Raw genomic sequence first — 27,422 nt, 5'->3', positions numbered from 1 at the left:
GTTGCCATGCTTGTCAAATCTTTAACCGCAAAACCAAAATACCACCTGCACCTCTGCATCCAGTAGTTGTTGTTGGGCCATTCACCAAATGGGGCATAGATTTCATGACATGTAACCCCACCTCGGCCGGGGGGCATGGGTATATCATAGTCGTAGTTGACTATTTTACAAAATGGGCTGAGGCGATGCCTACATTAAACACCAACGGTGAAACGGTTGCTCTTTTCTTTTTCAATCATGTAGTCTCTAGATTTGGTGTTCCACAAGCTATAGTCACAGATCATTTATCGCATTTCTGCAATCACATGATGGTTGAATTGGCTGCCAAATTAGGACTATCCCATGACAGTTCTACTCTGTATTATCCGCAAGCTAACGGACAAGTTGAAGCGATCAACAAAGTCCTGAAGCGCATGTTGCAAAGGATGATTGGAGTCCATAAACGGAGTTGGCGCCTAATCCTATATTCGACCTTGTGGGCATACCAGATATTGGTAAGAAATGCAACCGGATTTACACTGTTTGAGCTGGTGTATGGCCTGGAAGCGGTCTTTCAATTCAGTGAGAAATTTCATCTCTCAAGCTCGCAGTCGACCTTCTCCCCGGAACTTCAGAGGAAGAGGCTCGTTTCTTGGAATTAATCCAACTAGATGAAACCCGTCGTGATGCCACCTTGGCCAATGAAGCTCATAAGAAACGAGTCAAGGCACAATTTGACAAGAATGTCAAGCCCCGTGTCTTCTCAGAAGGTGACCTGGTCTTCCTCTACGATCAGGAATCCGATAAATTGGGAGCAGGAAAGTTCCAATCATTGTGGATGGGTCCCTACATTTTTAAGCAAGTCTTAGCAAAAGGATCCTATGAGCTAGTAGATTACAATGGGATTCCACTGTCGCAACCCCGAAACGGGTTGTACCTTAAGTGTTACTATGCTTGACTAAGTGTAGTAATCTCTTTGTATGCTTTTGTTACATTTTTGTTTTCGTCAAGAGTGATCATTTTGGTTAGGTAATCCACTTTTTCATTTGTTGCATATGTCAAACCTATTGGATTCATTTGTTGGATACGCTGATAGAGCTAGTCATAGTACGTGGAACCTATCTTCTGCAGCTTGGGCCATTTTTAATCCAAGCGGCAAGTTAGTGAGTTTCAGAGCGGTATGTATTGGTCGGGCAACAAACAACATCGCTGAGTATAGCGCGTTGATCGAACTTCTCTATGATGCCATCGCACATGGCATACGCCGACTTGTTGTCAGGCTAGACTCACAACTCGTCATCCTACAACTCACTGGAATCTATTCCGTTCAGAATCTAGCTATCTATCGTATGTTCCTAAGGGTCAGGATTTTGGAAAGGCAGTTTGATTCTATTCAATATCAACACATTTCCAAAAGCTTAAACACATTAACTGATTCATTAGCAAATTATCTGTTAGATAAACATTTGCAGCATTTATAGAAGAAAAGCATTTCAATCAACATTTGCATCAGGATCATATAACTTAACCAAAATAAATGTCTGAAAATAAAATATATATATAACTGTTTATAGATTTTACAAAATGTTCTGTGTCCAGGCCAAAATCGGTCATACGACCCAAAAAATCAAAAATGTAGGAAAGCACCCTAGACTAATGGTGCTGGTGATAACAAGTCACCACCTGTGCGATCATACGTAAGAGCCTAGTCTAGCGACTCGGCACGCCAGTAGTATGGCGCTGTAATATCAGAGGTAACTCGTCGGTCCTCACATCTTGAATACCAAGGGTGAGGCCCTTGATTTGATCCTGCAATACTACAAGGGTCTCGGCTACATCCAGATCACGAAGGACAACCCTCCCTACAGCCTCTCCTGTTGGGACGACAGCTGCTACCCTCGGGCACACTGTTGGTTGCACTGGTCCAATATCTGCACAAATACATGGGTCTGATTAGTATTGATAACATTTAAGAAAACAAAAGAACATTATAAAAGCAATAAATAGAGATATGGTCAGATATTTTTACCTATAACACCCCACTGCTCGCCAGCCGGCAGCACCAAATCTAGGTCGCCCCGGAAATCCATCCCGGCATATGGATACTTGGCATAAACCATCTGTTGACAGTTGAACCACTCGAAGAAGGCATCAGAGAATGAAATCTATGACTGACCAGCATGTCTGGCCATAAGATCAACCCATCTTTGCATTCGTGGCTCTGTCAGTGCTAGCAGTCTGAGTGAAATGTATTGTGGCTGCATCAGTGGGATCTTCTCCAAGGCGAAAGTGGTCAGAATAGAACCATAACCAAAGTTCTTGGATCTTCCGTTCTTCACCTTGGTAAGCTATTCTTTTATCACCGGAAGTACTGCATCACACCAGTTGAATACCTTTGGTTCAAGGCATTCCAAGGCATACTGCATATAGGACCTGTTGGCTAAGTGAAGAGTCGCGATACCAGCCAATCTAGAAAAGGTGAATAAGATAGTCCTGAAGGACCAGTCAGTGACATCTCTAATGCTGATATTTCTGTCCCTGCTCAACTGAGATCCATCTTTACATTTGTTAGACTCAGTCTTGTCAGTCCTCTGTCAGATTCAAATTCACCAAGGTTCATTTCTCGTCATTTGCAGTCATCAAATGCCATTTTGGTCAAAAAGAGTCATTTTAATTCTTGAGTCCAGGGTTTTGTCTCCGGAAGTGTGAAATAATGCTTGCAGGCCAGAGCAAGGTTCTATAAGTTTTTATTTCAGGAATGTCATCATCAATAATGTGAGATTGATTCTTCTTCAAAACCCTGTTTTGAAGGAGAAATCATCAAATGTGTTTTTGTAATAAATATGTAATTTGTCAAAGTGTTTCAAAGTTGTACAACTCTTCAATGGTAGCAGCTTTAGCTGCTCCTATCCTTGCAAAAGCACAAACAGAAAGAACATCATCAGCACAAAGAGACAAAGCAAAATCAAACGAAACATAGTTTGCATTCAAATGCCAAAATGCCAAAATTATACAACTTGGTTTGCAGAATGCTCAACAATGCCAAAGGCACGTAGAGAGGATCGAAATAAGTCTTCATGGTTTCAGCAGCTCCAACACCTACAGAAAATCAATCAAGAAAAAGTCATCATTTCAAGGCCAAAGGTCAGAGGAAATGAGAAATCAGAGTTTGTGTCCAAGTTGTCAAAGTGCCAAGACTCTACAACTTTACAAAGTGAATTTACCAAAATCAAAGTCATCAAGATATTTTCATTGATTAAAGGGCCATTTGCATCCAAAAAGATCTAATTGAAGGGTTAAAGGAAGAATTTTTTGCTTTGAGGCCGGAATTGTGCTGACAGTCAACGCGCGGCGCATAGAGCGCGCGTGGCGCACTGGGCATCATTTGTCAGTGCATTTTTGTGTGTGCGTGACACACCAAACCAGCGTGGCGCACTGGGAGTGCACGCGGCGCGTTGAGCCTTTCACCCTGCATTCATCACTGTTTTGTGATTTTTCAATTCAAATCATCTTTTCGACAGCGCTATCATACATTCTTCAGTTCAGAAGTGGTCCACATATGAATTGGACCCAGATGATCTATCCAGTGTTCGAATCTGAAGTTGAAAGACATCCAAAGAATGTGTTTTTCTATCAGGATTCTTCTGATACAGGTTCCTTCATTATGGGTATTCAAACAGAATGGAAATCGCACCAAATGATTTGCTTTGGTAACAATAGTCTCATAGCAGCTGACACAACATTTGAAATTAACAAGCTCAAGTATCCTTTGTACACTCTTCTCGTCTTTGATTCAAACTACCATGCTCTCCCTATGGCGTGGGTTATTACGTGAAGTTTTGCAAGTGATGATGTTCGTGGACCAAGGCACTTCGTATGAAAGTAAGGGAAGTTGCAGAAACAAAAATTGCCCATGTAATTGTAAAGTACTGGGAATGAGCAGAATTTCTATTTGAGATTGTGCCAAAGCTCGCGAACATTAAAGTGGTTGGAGGCACCATTAAGGGATATGGTTACCCTGGTCTATCTATTCTTGGGAGTGCTCTTGCAATGACTGAACTTGCAAGGGTAGATGCTAGCTGTTCTACATTTATGATGGTTACAATTTCAATGTGTGGAAGTGAGGATCAAAAGAAAAAAAATACCTACCAGCTTCAGCTCGACTTGATATTATAGCATGTTGGGCTTTGATTGAATCCAACTATGGCAGTGATGCAAGCTCTTTGAACACAACAGCAACCAAGGTGGAAGGTGGTTGGAAGTTAGATGGCCAAAAACGATGGATCGGAAACAGTACCTTTGCAGACATACTTATAGTTTTTGCCAGGAATACAACCACAAATCAAATCAATGGGTTTATTGTGAGAAAGGGTGCTCCTGGGCTGAGGGTAGCGAAAATGAAGAATAAAATTGGGCTGAGGTGTGTTCAGAATGGGGACATTACTTTGACAGGTGTTTTTGTTGCTGACGAAGATAGATTGTGAGATATCAATTCTTTTCAAGATACAAACAGGGTGCTTGCTGTATCACGTGTGATGGTTGCTTGGCAGCCCATTGGTATCGCAATAGGTGTCTATGATATGTGTCATAGGTATTTACAGGAAAGAAAGCAGTTTGGAGTGTCATTAAATTCTTTCCAAATCAACCAAGATAGAATTAAGGAGGTATCTGACAGCAGTGGGATGGCAAACTTTCATTTTCCTGGGTAGCTGCTTTACGATATCATACAACACCACCAAATCTTCGCAAGGCAATTGGGCATCTTGCATTTCCAGGATTGCAAATATCTGTTGAAAATGACACAATTGTTAATAAGTGGCTTCTAGAGAGATGTAAAAACCTTAGCTACCGACAACAAATGAGGAAGATGAATTACTGCAGAAAGTAATCAACAGGTGCCTTGATGCTAATGGGAATCGAACTCTTTCTAGAACTTTTGCAGGATGTGGAAATAGGCAAACACATATTGTTGGACGCTTTTCCCAAATGGTCCAGGCTTTGCTCAAAAAAAAAAAAAGGCGAAATTTAGTTTAAAAGCTAACTTTATTGAAAATTGGTTTTTATTCAAATGACAGATGGAAACATATTCTACCTGACTATAAGAAGATTAGACATTATGAAAGAAATATTCCACCAGGTCATGTCAGCTACTAGAACATGACACCAAAAGAACAGATGGACAAGAGACTACCAACTAATTATACCAAGGAACTATATGATGCAATGAATAAAAATTTTGGCCAGAAAGGAAATGATGTTGGAGATATGATTATTGATACATCCACATCAGATCATGGAAACATTTTAAGATTGCCTTACACCTACAAAGAATGTGATAATGCATGAAAATACAATGCCTGAGACACCACTTTAGAGCCCTGGTGATACCTCTATTGATAGAGATAAACAATATCCTAGGAAAAAGTGAAAATCATTATCAAAAACAGCTGCCATTAAGGCAACCTTGTCTGAGAACAATAAGATGATCATTTCAAACCTTAAGATGGCTGAGGAGGGGTGGATGAAATGTCATGAAAAATATTGTAATCTGTTTGAACGGAGAATGGAGATGGATGAGAAATATCTGAACCACCATGCAATGAATGTGCAACGGATGATCAATGTTGAGGAGCAGAAGGTGAAAAGCCAGAAACCGTAAAGCCTAAATTAAAACGCAAAATACTTACCACAGCAGAAAGATAGGAAACCAACGGTCTATTTTTGACTGCAGTTGCAAAATCAAAGGGTCTATGTTCCACATTCTGTCTTTTAATTGGTTATCAACAAATGAAATGTAACGTTGCTCCTTTTTAGAGCAGACTTTTCCTATTCTCATGATTTTAGGTGAAACGGCCCCTATTCTCATTGATCTGTTTTCCCATTCCTAAGTCTATTTATTGTATGAAAATTTATGTGTAAAGGGTTCTGAGTTTCTGAGAAAAAGTGTGGGAGGAAAATTTCCAGCATTACCACTGTAGAGTTGACAGAGAAATAATTAAATGGTCAGCTCTGATTTATAAGATTCTTGCAGTATGAGTTTTGGCATGTGTTTTTCTCTCTGTTACATATGTATCATGTGTTGTTTTGCAGTCCATTCATGATCGTTTCCAGCTGAATACTTTCAAGTGAGAAAGGTAGAATTCAGTCATTGCTCTGCCTTGAGGAAGTGTTTAGATTTTATGTATTTTCTTCTGCCTGGAAAGGATTCATACATTAATGCCCTTTTCAGCGTTCTTAAAGTCTTTTCACCTCATGTAAATTCTATTCAATTGCTAAAACCTCATGCCTATCTCGCCTTATGAAATATCCTGTGCCTTTGGTTAAATCTCTGCTCATGCTGTCCTTGTCCCATACATCCCAAAAAACCTAGTCATTTTTCAAATTACCCCTTTCCTATCTATTTACTAGCCTAAAATCAGTTCCCATTCTTAGTCATCTCGCACCCTATTGCTCATTTTATCAAGATTGACTGGAGAGAGCCCTCTCCTGTCCTCGTAGGGCTAGCTACGAGGCTGAGCTTGGTTTGATGTTGCCTTAAACCTCGCCTTCCTTCAGCCTGAGGTAGATTCGAGCGCTAACATAGTGGCGACCATACTGGGGAACAAAATGGTTTGCTTGAAGATTGTTTGGCCCTAGTACATCTATCAAGCTCAGATCTGATGGTTGATGGTGAACAATGATTAGACATAAGAAGACGGCTGAAATCATTCACCTGGCGACTCCATTCACTGAAGAATCCAACAATCGGTGCTTCATGGTGACTCCAATGTAGAGAGGTCAATAGCTTTGAGGTTTTCAAGATGGATCGGGTTGCAAGAAGATACGCTCCCATGAGCCGAAATCACATTCCAGGCTTTCCAAATAAGATTCCAAAAGTAGATTAGTCAAGGAATTTGCCTACGTTTAAAGATGATGGTAAGAAGGACGCTGCTTTACATCTAGTTTGATTTCACATGCATATTCGCAAGTTGAAGGTTGATTTTCCTGAAGATTGCTTAATGAAGATATTCATGGCCACTCTAGAAGGTGAAGCCCAATCTTGGTATGAAAGTTTGCCGCCTGCTTGTATTTACTGTTTAAAGGATTTTCATGCCATGTTCGTTGAGAAGTATGAAGACTCTTATCCAGCATTAAATTTAGTTCATGACTGTTGCAAATACGCTGATGGTTTTATTGAAAGCCTTGAAAAATATTATGAAGATGATAATTTCATGGATGAAGAGATCATGGAAGCCCTGTGTGAAAACCCATTTCAGCAGCATGAAGATGATCATGAAAATTTGCAGCATGATCAAGATTGTAGTACGGTGGAAGAGGAAAGAATTTTGCATCTTGACAGTCAACATGAATTACATGAAATAGATCAGTAGGTTGAAGAGTTCCATATGGCTGAAAGTGATGAAAGAAAAAGTGTCGGTTCAGATCTGTCCATAGAAGAAGACAGCATGCAAGGAAGTCCAGTTCTAATTACAGAATGTGATAATGTCAAGTCACCCATTTCAGATTCAGTTTCAGATTTTGATGACCAAGAAAACCTTGTACTAAGTCCCATGAAAGAGAAATCTGCGGTTAAAATCATCTGGGATGAAGAAGGTAGGGTTATGGATCCAAATGTTCTCATGTCATCAGAACACAGTCTTCATGAAGAAATAATCTGGTCAGCTCAGATCTTTGCTCAAGTGAAAACATTCCTCTAGATGAATTTGTGGTAGATGATATAAAGGATTGCGTTGGGTTTCAAGAATCATCTGAAGTTGCTTTTCTCATGATTGATGAATGTGATGAATGTAATGAGAATCTGGCTGTCATATCATGCCAAGATGACCAGAAATATATTCAGACTATAGCCGACTAGACCATTATGGATTCCATTTCAGATGCTTCTTCATATGTTTCGTGTTCTGAAACGTTCTTTGAAGAGGAAATCTGCTCATCTACTTGTTCAGAATTTTTTGAAGACCAGGAGCGTGTTCTTATTTATGAAGAAAAATCATAAGCAAGAGAAAAAGACATCTCATTTTCTCAGTAGGAGGTGGCAATGGCAAATCTTCATGTTTTTCAAGATCCTCTGGCAAGTTTGTTGCAGCCAGCAGTGAAGGTGATTATTGTAGTGTTCAGTGATGAAGGAGATCATGGTAAATTAGCTTTTTGGAGACCCAGTTACAAGCATCTACTGTTGACCAGAAGATCTGATAGGAAGAATCAGTCAAGAAGCCATCTTCTTGATTGGTTGCATTGGCATTTTGATATAGTTTGAGGATATATTGTCTTGTAAGAAACACAGGTGGCCATGTACTACCACCAAGCTTTAAGTTTTAAGTCCAGGTATTTGCCATTTTGAGTTAGTTTGTTAGAGTCAAGTTTTTTAGTCATTTTAGTTTGCATTGAGTCAGTTTGAGTCAAGTTTCAGTCAATAAATTGAGTCATGTTGGTTTGTCAGAATAATGGACTCCATAGCCCAATGGATGAAGGCACTGTCTGCTCTCCCAAAGATCTGCAGTTCTTGGCACCTCCACGGAGTGGCAGCTGCCATCCCAATTGGAGCCAATGTTAGACTCAGTCTTGTCAGTCCTCTGTCAGAGTCAAATTCACCAAGGTTCATTTCTCGTCATTTGCAGTCATCAAATGCCATTTTGGTCAAAAAGAGTCATTTTAATTCTTGAGTCTAGGGTTTTTTCTCCAGAAGTGTGAAATAACGCTTGCAGGCCAGAGCGAGGTTCAGTAAGTTTTTATTTCAGGAATGTCATCGTCAATAATGCGAGATTGATTCTTCTTCAAAACCCTGTTTTGAAGAAGAAATCATCAAATGTGTTTTTGTAATAAATATGTAATTTGTCAAAGTGTTTCAAAGTTGTACAGCTCTTCAATGGTAGCAGCTTTAGCTTCTCCTATCCCTGCAAAAGCACAAACAGAAAGAACATCATCAGCACAAAGAGACAAAGAAAAATCAAACGAAACAGAGTTTGCATTCAAATGCTAGAATGCCAAAATTATACAACTTGGTTTGCAGAATGTTCAACAATGCCAAAGGCACGTAGAGAGGATCGAAATAAGTCTTCACGGTTTCAGCAGCTCCAACACCTGCAGGAAATCAATCAAGAAAAAGTCATCATTTCAAGGCCAAAAGTCAGAGGAAACGAGAAATCAGAGTTTGTGTCCAAGTTGTCAAAGTGCCAAGACTCTACAACTTTACAAAGTGAATTTGCCAAAATCAAAGTCATCAAGATATTTTCATTGATTGAAGGGCCATTTGCATCCAAAAAGATCTAATTGAAGGGTTAAAGGACGAATTTTTTGTTTTGAGGCCGGAATTGTGCTGACAGTCAACGCGCGACGCATACAAAGAGCGCGCGGCGCATAGAGTGCGCGCGGCGCACTGGGCATCATTTGTCAGTGCATTTTTGTGTGCGCGCGGTGCACCAAACCAGCATGGTGCACTGGGAGTGCGCGCGGCGCATTGAGCCTTTCACCCTGCATTCATCACTGTTTTGTGATTTTTCAATTCAAATCATCTTTTCGACAGCGCTATCATACGTTCTTCAATTCAGAAGCGGTCCACATATGAATTGGACCCGGATGATCTATCCAGTGTTCGAATCTGAAGTTGAAAGACATCCAAAGAATGTGTTTTTCTATCAGGATTCTTCTGATACAGGTTCCTTCATTCTGGGTATTCAAACAGAATGGCAATTGCAGCAAATGATTCGCTTTGGTAACAATAGTCTCATAGCAGCTGACACAACATTTGAAATTAACAAGCTCAAGTATCCTTTGTACACTCTTCTCGTCTTTGATTCAAACTACCATGCTCTCCCTGTGGCGTGGGTTATTACGCGAAGTTTTGCAAGTGATGATGTTCGTGGACCAAGGCACTTCGTATGAAAGTAAGGGAAGTTGCAGAAACAGAAATTGCCCCTGTAATTGTAAAGTACTGGGAACGAGCAGAATTTCTATTTGAGATTGTGCCAAAGCTCGCGAACATTAAAGTGGCTGGAGGCACCATTAAGGGATATGGCTGCCCTGGTCTATCTATTCTTGGGAGTGCTCTTGCAATGACTGAACTTGCAAGGGTAGATGCTAGTTGTTCTACATTTATGATGGTTACAATTTCAATGTGTGGAAGTGAGGATCAAAAGAAAAAAAAATACCTACCAGCTTCAGCTCGACTTGATATTATAGCATGTTGGGCTTTGATTGAATCCAACTATGGCAGTGATGCAAGCTCTTTGAACACAACAACAACCAAGGTGGAAGGTGGTTGGAAGTTAGATGGCTAAAAACAATGGATCGGAAACAACACCTTTGTAGACATACTTATAGTTTTTGCCAGGAATACAACCGCAAATCAAATCAACGGGTTTGTTGTGAGAAAGGGTGCTCCTGGGCTGAGGGTAGTGAAAATGAAGAATAAAATTGGGCTGAGGTGTGTTCAGAATGGGGACATTATTTTGACAGGTGTTTTTGTCACTGACGAAGATAGATTTGCGAGATCTCAATTCTTTTCAAGATACAAACAGGGTGCTTGCTGTATCACGTGTGATGGTTGCTTGGCAGCCCATTGGTATCACAATAGGCATCTATGATATGTGTCACAGGTATTTACAGGAAAGAAAGCAGTTTGGAGTGTCACTAAATTCTTTCCAAATCAACCAAGATAGAATTAAGGAGGTATCTGACAGCAGTGGGATGGAAAACTTTCATTTTCCTGGGTAGTTGCTTTACGATATCATACAACACCACCAAATCTTCGCAAGGAAATTGGGCATCTTGCATTTCCAGGATTGCAAATATCTGTTTAAAATGACACAATTGTTAATAAGTGGCTTCTAGAGAGATGTAAAAACCTTAGCTACCGACAACAAATGAGGAAGATGAATTACTGCAGAAAGTAATCAACAGGTGCCTTGATGCTAATGGGAATCGAACTCTTTCTAGAACTTTTGCAAGACGTGAAAATAGGAAAACGCATATTACTGGATGCTTTTCCCAAATGATCCAGGCTTTTCTATAAAAAAAAAGGCGAAATTTAGTTTAAAAGCTAACTTTATTGAAAATTGGTTTTTATTCAAATGACATATGGAAACATATTCTACCTGACTATAAGAAGATTAGACATTATGAAAGAAATATTCCACCAGGTCATGTCAGCTACTGGAACATGACACCAAAAGAACAGATGGACAAGAGACTACCAACTAATTATACCAAGGAACTATATGATGCAATGAATAAACATTTTGGCCAGAAAGGAAATGATGTTGGAGATATGATTATTGATACATCCGCATCAGATCATGGAAACATTTGAAGATTTCCTTACACCTGCAAAGAATGTGATAATGCATGAAAATACAATGCCTGAGACACCACTTCAGAGCCCTGGTGATACCTCTACTGATAGAGATAAACAATATCCAAGGAAAAAGTGAAAATCATCATCAAAAACAGCTGGCATTAAGGCAACCTTGTCTGAGAACAATAAGATGATCATTTCAAACCTTAAGATGGCTGAGGAGGGGCGGATGAAACGTCATGAAAAATATTGTAATCTGTTTGAACGGAGAATGGAGATGGATGAGAAATATCTGAACCACCATGCAATGAATGTGCAACGGATGATCAATGTTGAGGAGCAGAAGGTGAAGAGCCAGAAACCGTAAAGCCTAAATTAAAACGCAAAATACTTACCACAGCAGAAAGATAGGAAACCGACGGTCTATTTTTGACTGCAGTTGCAAAATCAAAGGGTCTATGTTCCACATTCTGTCTTTTAATTGGTTATCAACAAACGAAATGTAATGCTGCTCCTTTTTAGAGCAGACTTTTCCTATTCTCATGATTTTAGGTGAAACGGCCCCTATTCTCATCGATCTGTTTTCCCATTCCTGAGTCTATTTATTGTATGAAAATTTATGTGTAAATGGTTCTGAGTTTCTGAGAAAAAGTGTGGGAGGAAAAAATCCAGCATTACCACTGTACAGTTTTGACAGAGAAATAATTAAATGGTGCAGCTCTGATTTATAAGATTCTTGTGGTATGAGTTTTGGCATGTGTTTTTCTCTTTGTTACATATGTATCATGTGTTGTTTTGTAGTCCATTCATGATCGTTTCCAGCTGAATACTTTCAAGTGAGAAAGGTAGAATTCAGTCATTGCTCTTCCTTGAGGAAGTGTTCAGATTTTATGTATTTTCTTCTGCCTAGAAAGGATTCATACATTAATGCCCTTTTAAGCTTTCTTAAAGTCTTTTCACCTCATGTAAATTCCATTCGATTGCTAAAACCTCATGCCTATCTCGCCTTATGAAATATCCTGTGCCTTTGGTTAAATCTTTGCTCATGCTGTCCTTGTCCCATACAGCCCAGAAAACCCAGTCATTTTTCAAATTACCCCTTTCCTATCTATTTACTAGCCTAAAATCAGTTCCCATTTTTAGTCATCTCGCACCCTATTTCTCATTTTATCGAGATTGACTGGAGAGAGCCGTCTCCTGTCCTCGTAGGGCTAGTTATGAGGCTGAGCTTGGTTTGATGTTGCCTTGAACCTCGCCTTCCTTCAGCCTGAGGTAGATTCGAGCGCTAACAACAATATCGGCGAATGTAATCCCTTACAGATTCACCCCCTAGGGCGGATCTTAATAGTGAGAGAGGGGCACCACGCCTCGATAAACCAGTCAAAAAGTAGATATCCTCAACAGTAAAAGGGATGGATTTACCTCTAATCTACAACACTTGGTTGATAGGATCCCATGCATCGAGAAGATATTAAAACAAGTTGATTTGTTGCCTCATGCTAGATATGCGTAAGAATTTGAGCAAGCCACAGTTCCGCAATGCAGTCATCATACCCGAGTCATGTGAGGCAATCATATCCTCTTCTTTATGCTCACGTTCACACCATGTAACGACCATCTTGCTCCGATGAATGTTTGGAAAACAAACAAGAGAATAATTAGGATCCTGATTGGGCAAAAACAGGCAAAATTTCCATGAAAAATCAGTGCGTAAACTTTCCTCCTTGCGCCCATCGCACCCTAGCTGTGTATTGGGAGGGATGCATACTGACTAGCTAATGGCCATCTTAGTATCCATCACACTTTTCGATGTGTACTAGGTGCAATGGGGAGAGAACAAAATGTTCAAACCCCATAGCCTCAGAAAAACACGAAAACATGTTCAGAATTAGAAAAGGAAAGAATGTAATTGAAGAGCTCAAGGTTAGCTCCTACCTAGTCCAGACGGCGCCGAAAATAGTCCACAAAATCTCCTGGAATCAGCTAGTGAAAATCGAGGGGAAAACACCTCCAGAGCTCCAATAATCCCAAATGTGAATGAAATGGTAAAGTGAGAGGTGAAAACTACTTTTATGTTACTGTTCACATAATTCAAGTAAGGTATTGGTTTTTTAACTCATTTTTCAAGCATGTATTTACATTTCTAATCAATTTGATGGAGCAATTGAACAGGTAGTATGACCATCAAGAGAACATAGTGTTAATGGTGAATCGAACATCTCTGACTATTATCACAAGCAATGTTTCCGCAAAGTTCAAGCTTGTTAAAAAATAAACCCAGCTACGAGCAATGTTTCCGCAAAGTTCAAGCTCGTTAAAAAATAAACCTAGTTATGAGCATATGTTCCCCCAGAGTTCAAGATCATTAAAAAATGAACCCACTTTCGGTAAATAACCTTTGTGATCGCATTATTATCAGCTGTTGAGCCTTGTTCGTGTTCTTACCATCACCTCCACTTTTTAGCGGATCATACGCTTCCACTTGATTGTTTACCCTTTGAGGAACAGCTGCGATGAGTGATTCTGTTAGCCATCTTCTTTACATTGTCGTGATCGAAAAGTTCCAAAACCTTACCTGGAACCAGTTGCTACCCAAAAATATCACTCGTTCCTCAAAGACGAGTCTCTTTTAAGCTCTTTTTAGACTCGTAAAATATAAAAAGATTGTTGAGCAATTGGCCTCTCTAACTCGTTAAAGTGATTGGAAGTGCCATCCCTACTCTATATTTTAATCTTTTTGGACCCGAGGGATCATTACACAAAAGGATCGAGCGCTTGTATTTTTCAACTCGTTAAAGTGATCGGAAAAATCATCCCTTTCATATTATTTTATACTTTTTCGGGCTTAAGGGATTATACAACGAAAAAGGATTACTGGAGTTTCGTTTTCGTCTCTTTTCAGAATCTCTAAAACTGAAAAGGACCGAGTTATCCTTGTCATTAAACTCGTTAAAACAATAGCGAAAAACTTGTCCATTATAGACAAGAGCGAGTTTCATTGTCTCTAGGCTCGCTAAAACATAGCGACAGGTTTGCCCGAAGGGAAAATTATAAAACAAGCATATGTTATCCTCCTCAAGCTTGACAAAAACAAAGAGGTACTAGTCAACAATGACTGGAGAAAATTGGGAAGAAAACTTGAAGAAATTCATTGGTAGCAGGTTGCTCTTGAACTTGACACTTTCACTCCATCACCATGATTGAGTCGGGTTGGGTTATTCCGTTCACCAGTCATATCACCATTGGTCCCCCGTACCATCCATTTTTGGGGTTAACGCTAACAATCCATTTCAGTGTCGCCGATATGTTCAAGAGAATTCGCTCAGAGAATTCACCAACCCAGCTTACATCTCATCCACTGCAATATCTTCACTCTCCATCTTTCATGACCACCACCCTGAACCTTGTATCATTAGATTGTTTTCACCTCCACAAAATCATTTGCTCCATTCCGTGTCGTAGATGTGGGATTCATTAAGGCCTTCCTACTACGGGTCACTTCTTGTCGACATCAGCTCATTATCCAAGAAGTTGACTTAGGAACAACCCTTTCAGTACTTTGAAGCTTACATGCCTCAATGGCAAGTTTCTCACTTCTGGCGACAGGTTTACATCAATGGCCTTCGACCGAAAGATTTTGCGTGGTGTTCGACATCAAATCATGTATTCACACCATGTGAATTGTACTGTAGTACCTTGAGGTTCATTATCATTATTAGTGATTCCTCTCGCGCCTGTTAACAGCTTAGATCATTGGCTGGTAATCAAGCGATGTCTTTCCATGTTCGACACCAGAACATCTTTTCACATGGATCGACTTGTACTTTTGAGCGAAGATTGAACGAGTTTGAAGACCCCAGATCTAGTTTCATCCATCTAGGCTGTGATATATTCAGGAAAATAAAGACATCAAATGTACTCCATAGCTGCACAGATAATCATCCAAGCTAAGGGATGATGACTCTACCAGAATCATCAGTCTCCCACACAAACGATTGTCTATCCTATGTACATGAAAATGAATTTATAAAGTTGAGCATGGGAATGCCTGCCTCAGCTAGATCATGAAAACATTATGAAGATAATGTATTGTATTTTATCTTATTACAGGTCACCTTCCAGTTCGAAAAACCTTGGATCCTCATGATAAAGCATTTCACCCCACATCAGAAGATTTACGACCTCATGCTTTAGGGGGCAACTGTTATAGACATATTTGGGCACTGCAACCCCAATCATATATGTCCATAAACCAGGGGCTTCTAAACCCCTACAAGTGTTGTTTCATACCCTAAAGGAACAAGGTCAGCTAATTACATCATTTCCCAGAAGTTCTCCACTGGTCAAAACTAGACCATACAGACTGCTCCACGCTGAGGGTGCGATGCATACTGAAAATCCCTTTTGTAGGGTGCAATGAGTGAGAACAGACAAATGGTAGAGGCAGTTTGCTAGGTGGAAACCCAGAGAATCTTCTAGAAACTTCTCACTTGACACTTGCCTCTTTGAATTCGCCTAGGGATGAGTAAGAGATCATGAAATCTCCAAGTGGAACCAAGAACTATCAGAGAAATGACACTAATCAAAATCCCACAAGCTGACTCACCCACCTACAAATATCTATATATGGATCCCTCATCTTAGAGATCAACAAGCTGGAATTTTGTATTTTGTAAGGAAGTGTTGTTGGTTTCTCTATGAAGCATTGTATTGTTGGGTGATCTAGCTTTTCATGAGGTGAAGAGGGCTTTCATGCTGGGAGGATGGCACTAGGTCAGACCGCTGGGTTGTAATCCTCTCTTCTACTACTTCTATCAATAAAGCTATTTGAGTTTTCCTCCATATTCTTGTATATTTTTGAATCTTGTATTGGTGTATGCATTTGTATGGTTAATATACATCTGATCCTATATTGTTTATGGTTATAGATCTCTATGCTTTGATGGTATTATGTTGTTTTGACTCTACAGGTGTTCTTTGAAGCGGGACAAGTGAGGAAAGAGTGGCGAAGCTCTGTCAAAGGGGGGAGGAAACAAGCAAGAATCCAAGTGAAAGACTGAGGTTGGTACTCTCTGCTTCTCTCTCATCTATCTCTCATAAAGGAAAACACAAGTAACGTTAATTTGTTTGTTTCTAAGATAGCTACCTGTCTTAGTGGGACTAACAGCTCTGAATGGACACTAGTTTTCCCGATAACACTCAAGCAGAGGTAGAATGATCCAAAATGGATCATTATATTTTTTTCACCCATCTCGATGTATTTGGAGTAGAAAAAGTGGATGAATCGACTCACGAGACCATTTTTACCAGCGGGACCTAGTTTGGCAAAACCGGGCCTGAAACCTCCCGAGAGTATTTGAGCATCAAATGACATTTTTTTTGGGGGAAAAATTTGCCAATTTAGCCTCGCACCTTATTAGGTTATTCTACACACATATTCCTTTCCAACGGCGCAAGAAGCACATCAATCAGAGTCTGTATGCAAAAGTTATTCCACTCATAAGTTGACCTTCCTGTTTTCACACCTATAGTTCAGGAGGATGTCGCACCAGCCACCATTATTAATGGAAAAGGGGCTAGCCACATGATTATAATTTAAAATGCTCTAGAATAGTCTATTTTTTAACTCTAGTTAGGAGTTGATGTAGTCAAACTTAACCACTAATAGGCTGTCAGGCTATGTTATAATCGGGCTACTAGGAGGAAGAGGCATTCCATTCTTTCGAGAGCATTTTGTCCATAACTGAGAAAAGATAGCTAGGAGAGATAGGAGGTAGAGGACACAGAGAGGACCTGTGCACTGTAGTAGCCCATGAGCCACATGCATTACATCTTTGTACCTGTAGCTATATTTCTAGACAGAGAAAGAGAGCAAAGCGGGCTCACCTTCCAGTTGGGTTTTCTCCCAAAATCGTTTCCCATAGAGAATAGCTGGTGTCTTATGTTTGTGTGAGCTTATTTTTTTGTTCTCTACTTTTCTCCATAATTTTCATTCGCATGCATGCATTAATTACAGTAAAATCTATAGATCTAGAAATTAAATAAAACTGTAATAATGTAAAATTTGAGTATTTTAATTTCTCAAGGAATTGTACAAGGAAATAGGGGTTCAAGCAGAGTAGAAATTGACTAAGTTTGGGTTAGAGCTTATCAGTGAGCAAAGAGATAGGTTATTCACTTACAGGTTGTGCTCATTTGTGCAAATAAATTGTAATACATCTTTATTCATCAGATTAATGCAAGCAAGAATTGGGGTTTTTAGCAGATTGCTTTCCCTTAAGAAAATATTGTGTGAATTTGTGTTATTTCTCTCCGCATGTTTATGATTGATGCTATAAATTGTGAATTTAATTTTGTAGAGCAGTAGAGTAGGTTCATGTCTTGTGATTTTGATTAAAATTTCATGAGTAGTTGCAAATCTACATCATAAGTTCTACATTGGTATTGTTTAAGATGTGCATTTACTTCATTTTAAACAAATATTACGAAAAATGAAGGCATTAGAACTTGGTCTCTCTTTTTCTAGCTCTTTATTCAACTCCTTTTATAAGTCCTTGTCATCTCTAGATTTCTTTTTTTGTCTAATTTTTGAGTCTGAGCTAACAAACTCCATGAAATATTTGATCTTGTCGTTAGAGCTACCATAAGAATGACCATGTTATGAGAGAAGTTAGCCACTTGTGCTTCTACATTTGAAAATATATACTTTGAATCATCCCTTGGTTCGTTACTATACTCACCGACAATCATGGGGGCTTCACTCAATGAACCTCTAATATAACACATGCATTCGTGGCATACTAAAAAATACCCTTAATTTAACTACATATTGGAAAATGCCTCTAAAATTAACTTTATTTAACCCCCTGCCAATGCGATTTAAAAATCCCCTAATTTCACAAGATATAGTAGGTATCCATTTTTTCATTAACATTTTTTATACCCCTTTACATTTATATCCCTTTATTTTCATTAACAATGGTAAGTAGATTCCGCACTTAGAAAGAATAACCTAAATACTAGGTAGCTGAAAACTTGAAAGTTTCAATAAAAAAGAGGAAAATATAAGTTGGTTGATTTACAAATACATATAGTGGAAAATTTGAATGGAAAATACATAGATTTGAACTCTCAATTTCATTTATCTTATATTGAATATTGAAAAAGATACACTACAATAGTTGAAAACAAAAACCCGATAACCAACACAATGACGCACCTTTCATCTCGCTTATAGAATAGGAGGAGGAGAGAAGGTAATTTGAATATGGACACATGAAAAATCTGATCTGGTTGGACTTTGTCAAATCATAGCTCTAACCTGATCACTTAGTGCACCATATTTTCATGGTAAGAGTTCCAAGTAAGCGTGTCTCCATCAAAAGATGAATTAGAGCATGCAAACATGCATGCCTTCCTTGAGATCTAGGTCCTCTACCTAAGATGGGAATTTATCATGCATAAGTTTTCTAGTTTACTAAGGATCTTGTTCGGACGGGGTCCCGTGGGTCAAATTTTGTAAAGTTTTGTTAAATATTGTAAAGTCTCCGCATTTTGAGGAGCGAAGCACAAGTAGCGTAGGTCGATAGGAGTCAAAGGGGATTTTAGAAGGTCAAATCCCCTTAGTTTGTTAAGAGTCAAGGTGTTTTGAGACCCGCCCATGGTCTGCGGACCATGGTATTGTAATGGAAAAGAATATAAAAGGAAGTTATAGAAGAATCATAAGGGTAGCTAATAATAGAAGAATATTGATGAATTGAGTCTGTTTTGTCTATTCTGTACTTGGGCAAAGGGGAAGGCTCTTGTAGATGTGTGCACAGAGACCTTGGTAAGTCTGCAGTTGAGTGTGTAGGCCCCTAAAGTTGTGTGCGCAGGGTTGGAAAGACTGTAATTGAAGATCTAAATCATAATAAGGGCTTGTTTTGAAGAACTATCTGTGTATCTATGTATCATTGTTTTATCTTTGAATTTAGTGTAATTTTGATCTATTGAATGCAAGTATTTGAGAAAAGTACTTAATAGATTTGCAGAGACGTAGATTTGTTTATTTATATGATGTTATGGATTTTTAGCGCAATCGATGAAGGGCATAAACCTACTAACTGTTAATTACTGTGATTTCTGGGTCTTAAGGGTTAGGGTTCACAAAGGTCAAGATAAAGCCCTAAGTTTGACATAAACACATCACATAGTCCTCTGGATGCAAAAATGTGGTTCTCACATCCCCTAATACTACCTCGAGTGAGACTACAGTCTATGTTATGCAGGTTGTTTCCGAAAGGGACAGTAGTGTAGGGTTTTGTTGGTTAGCGCAACTAACTCTGAACTAGGGTCCAAGCCCTTTCAAGCCAAAAAATGGTTCCCTTGTCAGGACCAAGATCTATCTGAGTAATTTGTGATGTGGCATGAGTGGATACCGACTAAGAAGCAGATTGAAAAGTGGATAGATCGGAAGCTTCATGAGTTTGTAGCCCAAGAAAACAGGAATTTGCGCCTATCGAATGAAGAGTCATTGCAGAGATATCTGTATACAGAGGAACACAAATTTTTCATCTGCTCTTTTCCGTGTGAATTATACGAGTGGTTGGCTAAATTGATGGATGGTCAACCTACCTCGAAGATGGATAACCCCATCGTGTGGACTCCAGCGTTAGTGAAACGCCTGGAAGGATTAGAAAACAAGGTCACAAACGCTGTCGATTATTGGATTGATAGTATTATTACTAAGTTCGTGATTGAAACATTTGCTAGTTATAGTGAAGATGAATGCTAGTTTTTCAAAGGACCAAGAGGTAAGTATCTGAAGTCTCTGAAAACCTGGATTAAAATTCTATTGTGTGAGAAACGGGTTATGCCACTAAATTGATGTTTAGACGAGACTCCACGGGAGCTACGCGAAGTGGGAAACCATTCAGAAGAAATCTAGATATGAGTGTTGAGTACAGTGCTTTGTCGGGAGCATGTGATAGAGAAAAAGAAAGTAATAGTCTGAAGACGCCTCAAGGTGCATTGTAGATGATAAATTAGAGTATTTTTGGAATACCACATCCATCCACTCCACCTCCACCATCACCTTCACCTCACACTCCTACACCTCCATCTCCACCTCCACCTCCACCTCCGCTATTCAGTATGGCGAACACTATGAAGATGCCTATATTCAAGGGTTTGGGGACAAAAGACCCTGATCAATTTTGGTTTGTAGCAGATGTTGTGTGGAAGTCATAGCAGATAACAGATGATGATTTGAAGAAAGTGCAACTCTCAAGCCTAACTCTCAAGCCCAGTCTATGACTGAGGTCAAAGAAATTAAGCAAAAGGTGAATGAGTCTGCATGGGATTTTGATCAAAGGTTGAAATGTCTGCTACAATAAGCTAATCTAGATATCTCGGATGAGCAACATAAGAATTGGTATATTGCTTCGTTGTTGCCTCATTTGATATTACCATTGTCATTATTAGAAGAAAGTTGGATCGTAGGCTGAAGCACTAGAAATTTCTATGAAGTTGGAGGCTTCACCCATTTAGGATATGAATCTAGGAGTGCAGCAGATTTAGTCGCAGTTGGATAGACTGCATATGGAATTGCAGGATCTCAAAATGGGTAGGAGGTCCAAAATGAGACCCGTGATGAAGTATGGTGCTTAAAGTGTAAAGGGCATGGTCATGACAAGGATCATTGCCCAGTCTATCAGAAATATCTAATTGGGGGAGGTCCTATCCCCTGAAGCTAGAAAATATTGCTGGATCGAGTAGTGGGGTAGTGCCATGGTGTGTTATCAGCCAAATAATATGAAAACACTCAACAGATAACTCTTATTTATTGTAGAAGTCTATACAGACTCCCAAACAACTCTTCTGAAAATTCTATAAGTCTATAGGCCATGATGAGTGTAATTGCCGAAGTTATGAGCTAATGATGGACATAACTCTGACATATGGAGTACAGGCTGAGACACGTCCTCAGTAGGATCAAGGTGCATCTGTGGTGCATGGAGGTTTCCAGGGATGAGGAAGAGGATGAGGGGGAGGAGCTGGAAGAGGTCGCAGATAGATTATTTATTACAATTGTGGGGAATGAGGCCACTTTGCGTGAGATTATCAGAACCCGACGCACTCCTCTTATCAATATTTTTGACAGTTTGACCACATTATAGAAGACTGTCCCATACTCATCGCAAAGATGAAAGAAAAGAAGAACCGGCAGCCCACTCAGAACATCCATATGATGATAACAGAACCACACGAAGATTTTCCTACCATTAATATAGTTACATGAAGCAGTATAGCTACCGGGGAAGATAAATCCAGAGGGAAACAACCAGAAGAAAATATATGGGTACGCAAGGCTACTAACAAGGATGCTGAGTTTGATTTTCTTCAGGTAAAGGAAACTTTTATGGAGGTGAAAAATAGCTTTAGGATTCAGGAGCTTCCACATGAGACTCAGAGTGCACGAACAAAGAAGCCTGAAGAAGTCATTGCTGCACAGGAAACAGATCCTTTAGTGTTGACATCCTTCTTACAAACTTGCATGAAGCTCCTAAGGGACCAAAAAGGAGTGGAGGGAATGCAAGAGCTAATAGAAAACTGTGCTTGCAAGGGTAAGTCATTGCTTGAACAATGCACAATGCATAAAGTAGACAAGGGTAAGAAAAGGACTGGTGATGAGATTGACGGCACAAATCAAAGAATTTGAAATTGACCAGGTGATCCTAGATTTCGGATATGATGTGAATGTTTTACCTAAACAGACCTGGGAAAGAATGGGAAAGCCAGTGCTACAGTGGTCCCCAATTCAGCTGCGAATGGCGAACCAACATAAGATTATTCCTATGGGGTGCTTACATGGAGTAACTGTAGACATTGAAGGGGTGCGCGCTATAGTTGATTTTGAGGTAATCGAAATAGTGGATGATAATAATCCCTACCCGACACTGCTTGGAATTGATTGGGCATTTGATATGAATGCGGTCATCAACCTGAAGAAGCGCAGTATAACGTTCGATTCAACTGAGGGTGCATGGTATACTAAACCAGTTTGGGATTACTATGAGGAGGATGATATTGAGAATATCTATAAGCTTACGACACGGAATGAGGATTGGATCAACCCTACAGTTGATGGCAGAATTACTTGGGAAAAGGAGAACTCCTGCAACTCAGATTTGGATGAGGAGCTCAAGCATTGGTAGAATAGATTGCATGAAGTATCAAAGCTGCGATGCAACTGAATTACTAAATAACTCCAGTGTATATCCACTGAGGTACGAAATTTAACATATTATGATGGCTTAGAAGATGTAAATTTTTTTCTTGATAAATTTGAAAGGGATGTACCAGAGGAGTATAGGTTCCAGGAATTGGACATTGCACTGAAGGCTACGCCTACCAAATGGTGGGCTACACATTAGAAAAAAAATTCAGACTGGAAGGAGTATCGAAGGATGATGAAGTTGTAGTTTGGATATGCTAATACCCGCATTACTGAAAAATATATAGGGAAGGATGATCCACGTGAGAATCTGGCTCGTTGGACGAAAGCATGGGGAAGGAATCACAACCTAAATAGGTGCGGATATTCTGCCAAATTTTGGATACTATTCTAATGAACTAGTATTTATAAACATATCTGCAAGACGAAATCGTAGAGTGGGATCTTTTGAAGTAAATATTTCTGTTAACATTCAATTTTGAGGAAGGATTCAAATGTATCGATGAAGCATTATAGGAAATCAAGGTTGCAATATTCAGAATGCCTGTAGAGCTTATCATCATGGGTACAACTAGACTAGAAAAAGTAGTTGACCATGCTCTGGAGTGCTACAATTTTACCACAGAAGAAGGTGAGGAAGACCCCAGGAATATCAGTATCCATGAGTCAAAGGGACAGTGTAAAGTTGTTGGGCCTAAGGTAGAAGTTCTTGACATTTCCAAACCATTGAAAACCAAGCAAGTGAACATTGGGTCGGAAGCGCAACCGAAGTTTACAAATATAGGTGATTACTGGGATGAGGACATGGTTGACAAGGTTGCAAATATATTGCGGGAATATCAGGACTTGTTCCCAACAAATTTCTCTGATCTGAAGGGAATAGTGGGTGATCTAGGTGTTATGAAGATCAATCTGAAGCCATATGTGAAGTCGATAAAGTAATGCCCACACTAGTTGAATCCTAATTACGAAGAAAAAGTGCGTGAAGAACTGGATTAGATGCTTGCATCAGGAATTATTGAAACTGTAGAAGATTCAGACCGAGTTAGCCCTATGGTGGTTCATGATAAGAAGACAAAGGGTGAAATCAGAATCTACGTAGATCTAAGGAAGTTGAATGATGCTTGTGTACATGATCCATTCCCTATGCCGTTCAAAAATAAAGTCTTGGAAAACATTAGTGGTCAAGAAGCCTACTCTTTTACAGTTGGGTTCTGAAGGTATCACCAGATCAAGATCACACCAGAAGATCGAAGTAAGACTACCTTCGCCACAGAATGCAACTCTTTTTAGTATACAGTTATTCCCTTTGGACTTAAGAATTCCCCTACGATATTTTCTCGGGCGGTAATCGCAACCTTTAAAGAATTTATTCATAAGTTTTTAGAGGTTTACTTTGATTATTGGACGGTGTTTGGTTTATTTAAAAAGCATGTTTCAAGTCTTTGCCTGATGCTGGATATCTGTAGGAAGTATCAGATCTCCCTCAATCTAGAAAAGTGCATATTTTGCATACCATATGGGATACTTTTGGGCCATGTTGTTTGTAAATAAGGGTTGGTGGTGGAGCCTACTAAAATTGCAGTGATTGTCAATTTGGAGCCTCCGAGAAATGCAAAATAGTTGCGTGCAACATTGGGCCATACAAGATACTATTGAAAGTTCATCAAGGCATATACACAGATCACTACACCCACGGAAAAATTATTGAAGAAGGATGTGACATTTTCCTGGGATGATGATTGCTAGAAAATCTTAGATGTTTTGAAGGAAAAAATGGTTACGAAACCTATTCTAGTGTTCCCCGATTGGAAGAAAGAATTCCAGGTACATGTAGATGCATCCTGCATAGCATTAGGAGTAGTCTTAACTTAACCAAGCGTAGGAGATATCGACCACTCAATTGCATTTGCAAGTAGAAAAATGTCTAAGGTAGAGAAGAATTATTCAACCACGAAGCACGAGGAGTTGGTGACGGGTATATGCACTCTAGAAGTTCAAACATTATTTGTTGTGTGTGCACTTCAAAATGCACATCGACCATTCCGTTTTAAAGTACCTGGTCAAAAAGCTTGTGTTGGGGGGGGGGGGGGGGGAATTTGTAGGTGGTTGCTTGTATTTCAAGAGTATGGCTTTAGAGTAGTTGTGAAGCCAAGGAGATTAAATGCTGGACTAGATCACCTTTCATAGATTGAGAATGGTGAAGAGCCTACAAGTCTTGATGAAGGATTGCCTAATGCACATTTCTTTGTTGTGTGCATTGCAGATGGAAATTTTGCCGATATAATCCAATTTATGTCTACAATTACAGATCCCGAAGGATATACAACATAACAAAAGAAGGAATTGGTGTTCAAGGTTGCGGATATGTCTGTCATTGCAGGGAACTTGTATAAAATGGTCTCAGATGAAGTTCTGCGTAGGTATGTATCGGATTATGAAAGACAAAGTATCCTCACTGAAGCACATGGAGGAGTTGTTGGAGGACATTATGCTGGGAGAGCGACTGTGTAAAAGATCCTACGTGTTGGGATTGTGGTGGCCAACTGTGCACAAAAATTCTAAGGAATATTGTAGGGCATGTGATGTCTGTCAGAGGATTGAGAAGCCATTGTGAAGGGATGAATTTCCTTTGAGCCCGCAAGTTTGTTACAGGTATTTGAAAAATGGGCAATCGATTTTGTGGGACCTATTCAACCACCAAGAAAGAAGACTGGATCATGATACATCATCACGACAATCGAATAATTGACCAGGTGGGCTGAGGCGCAGCCCGTGAAGGATTGTAGTGTGACTAAAACTGCGAAGTTTATATTTGAGTACATTCTATCTAGGTTTGGCTGTCCTAATATTTTGATGAGAAATAGGGATTCACATTTCCTAAATGAAATAATTTCTTCTTTGAGCCCCACAGAGGTAGGCGAGTTGGTAATCACAATGTGGTGAAGTTCATTAGAAAGGCAGGCTCCGTACTGAAGGTCACGAGTTCAAATCCCCTGGACTAGCTTGGAGCTATGGAGAGGGGCGGGCACAGTTCCCTGGGGTTATAGTGGTAGTGGTCAGAATTGACCCAGTGTTATGCGAGTTGCGAGGCTGCTCTAGTTGTCGATTCCTCTGTAATAAAAAAAGAAATAATTTCTTCTTTGCTTGAAGAGTTCCATATGTATCATCAGAAAAGCACATTGTATCATCCCCAAGGAAATGGAATAGTTGAAGCCTTTAATAAGATCTTGGATAATGCTTTGATGAAGATCTGTAATGCTAATAGGAATGATTGGGATGTACGCATACCAACTTTTCTTTGGGCATATAGAACTACTTGTAAGAATTTGACTGGAAAAACACCATTTAGGCTGGTATATGGAGAAGAGGCAATGATTCCAATGGAGTACATCGTGCCCAGTTTGAGGATTGTTGCAGTTACGGAGATGGAATATCGATACATAATGGAGGAACACCTCTTATAGATACTTGAGTTAGAAGAAGATCGCTTCTTGGTAGGCTTTCATCAACAAGGGCAGAAGGCTATAGAAAAGTCGTGGCATGATCGCTACATTAAGCATCGCACCTTTAAAAGTGGAGATTTAGTATTGATGTATGATAGCAATTTTATGAAGTTTCTAAGAAAGTTTCAAATGCATTGGCTAAGACCATTCATCGTTAAGGAGATTACGGATGGAGGTGCAGTTCAACTCGTGAAGTTGAACAGAGAGCTATTTTTAGGAAGAGTCAATGGAAGCCAGTTGAAGTTGTACAGGGGTGATCCCACCCGTATGCAATGAATATATGGATACATGACAGTCTTAGTGCTTCAAGTAGTTGCAAGGAAGTGTGGGACTATATACGACACTGCCAAAAGGATAGTTTGGGGAAGTGAATAGGCTACGTGACGGTTAGGAGAAAGGTGCAGATGGGAGCTGCGACGAAGGAGTTGCGCTAGCAAGGTGGGTCCCATGCAACTTAGACAGAAAGTAACCATTGAAAACACTGTAGCTGATGGGATGGTTGTTTTTCCATTAAAGGGAGAGGGGGGAAAGCATTTAAAGAGCATATCTTTAGAAATCTGCCACCAAAAGAGCATTAATGAAGGAGATCTGTAGGGAACCATTAAATTTGAATTCACAAAGGGCTATAAATACAGTGTCCTACTCCACATTCGAACACTTTATTTCCAGATAGATTTCCTTGAGGTTTTGTGCTTGAGATTGAGCCAGGATGACTGCTGTATGTCTGGACGAGATTGACAAGAGATAGAGAAGGAGTTTTCACAACAAGGGCTTGGGTTTGAGGCAGATTTATCTGAGTGGCAGAAGAAACTATTTTGGGATAGCATTGACAAAATGAATGCAACACCACCAGTCCCTACCACAATTCCTATATTGTCAACCCGAAAACTACTGCCTCTGCGGCAGGAGAAAAGAAGCAAAAAGAAGGCAAAACAAGCATCAATTCGATAATCGCCACACAAAAACCCAACGAAGGTTAAACAAAAGGGTCGAATGGATAAAAGAAAGCAACTGATGGAACCCCTAGACTTAGATGTGGATGATTTGACTATGGGGGTTGAAGATATCAATGCAAAGGAAGCAATGTTGATTACTTGGTTACCACCTTATGTACCCCCTAAGAAATCCACTGCCAGAGTGACTAAGGACCCAAACTCGATGAAATACAAGGTCTTCACACCATTGTTGCTAGAGGACATACCTGTGGAGGGCAACTTATTGGCCTGGGTACAATTTTTTAAGATGGAGGACTGGGATCTGGGTGATCATGCAAAGTTCCCGCAGTTGGAACCCATCAAATATTTGAAATCAGTTTACTTTGAGGAGTTTGGTGTTACGAGGCTTGAGCTAATGAAGTGGGTGGCCGAAATTGAGCACGCATGGTTGCTCAACATGTTGTGGGTTCCGCAATTTAGCCGCATCATAATTA

The 27,422-nt window shown here is 39.7% G+C and overlaps 4 pseudogenes; all 4 read left to right on the top strand.

The window, feature by feature from the left end:
• LOC149254130 (acyl-coenzyme A oxidase 4, peroxisomal pseudogene) overlaps nt 1-4,688 on the top strand; it is a 30,404-nt pseudogene extending 25,716 nt beyond the window's left edge.
• A 158-nt stretch (nt 4,689-4,846) lies between these two features.
• LOC149254129 (uncharacterized) lies at nt 4,847-5,638 on the top strand (annotated as a pseudogene).
• A 4,215-nt stretch (nt 5,639-9,853) lies between these two features.
• LOC149254128 (acyl-coenzyme A oxidase 4, peroxisomal pseudogene) lies at nt 9,854-10,692 on the top strand (annotated as a pseudogene).
• Nucleotides 10,693-10,892: 200 nt separating this feature from the next.
• On the top strand, nt 10,893-11,639 carry LOC149254127 (uncharacterized; annotated as a pseudogene).
• The last annotated feature ends 15,783 nt before the right edge of the window (nt 11,640-27,422 follow it).

The sequence above is a fragment of the Pinus tabuliformis genome, chromosome 7 (assembly GCF_031772625.1).
Source record: "Pinus tabuliformis cultivar Carrire ecotype Pingquan chromosome 7, CPIR1, whole genome shotgun sequence".
NCBI classification, from domain to species: domain Eukaryota; kingdom Viridiplantae; phylum Streptophyta; class Pinopsida; order Pinales; family Pinaceae; genus Pinus; species Pinus tabuliformis.
Note: the sequence above shows the minus strand (reverse complement) of the source record. Positions and strands in the feature narration are given on the sequence as shown.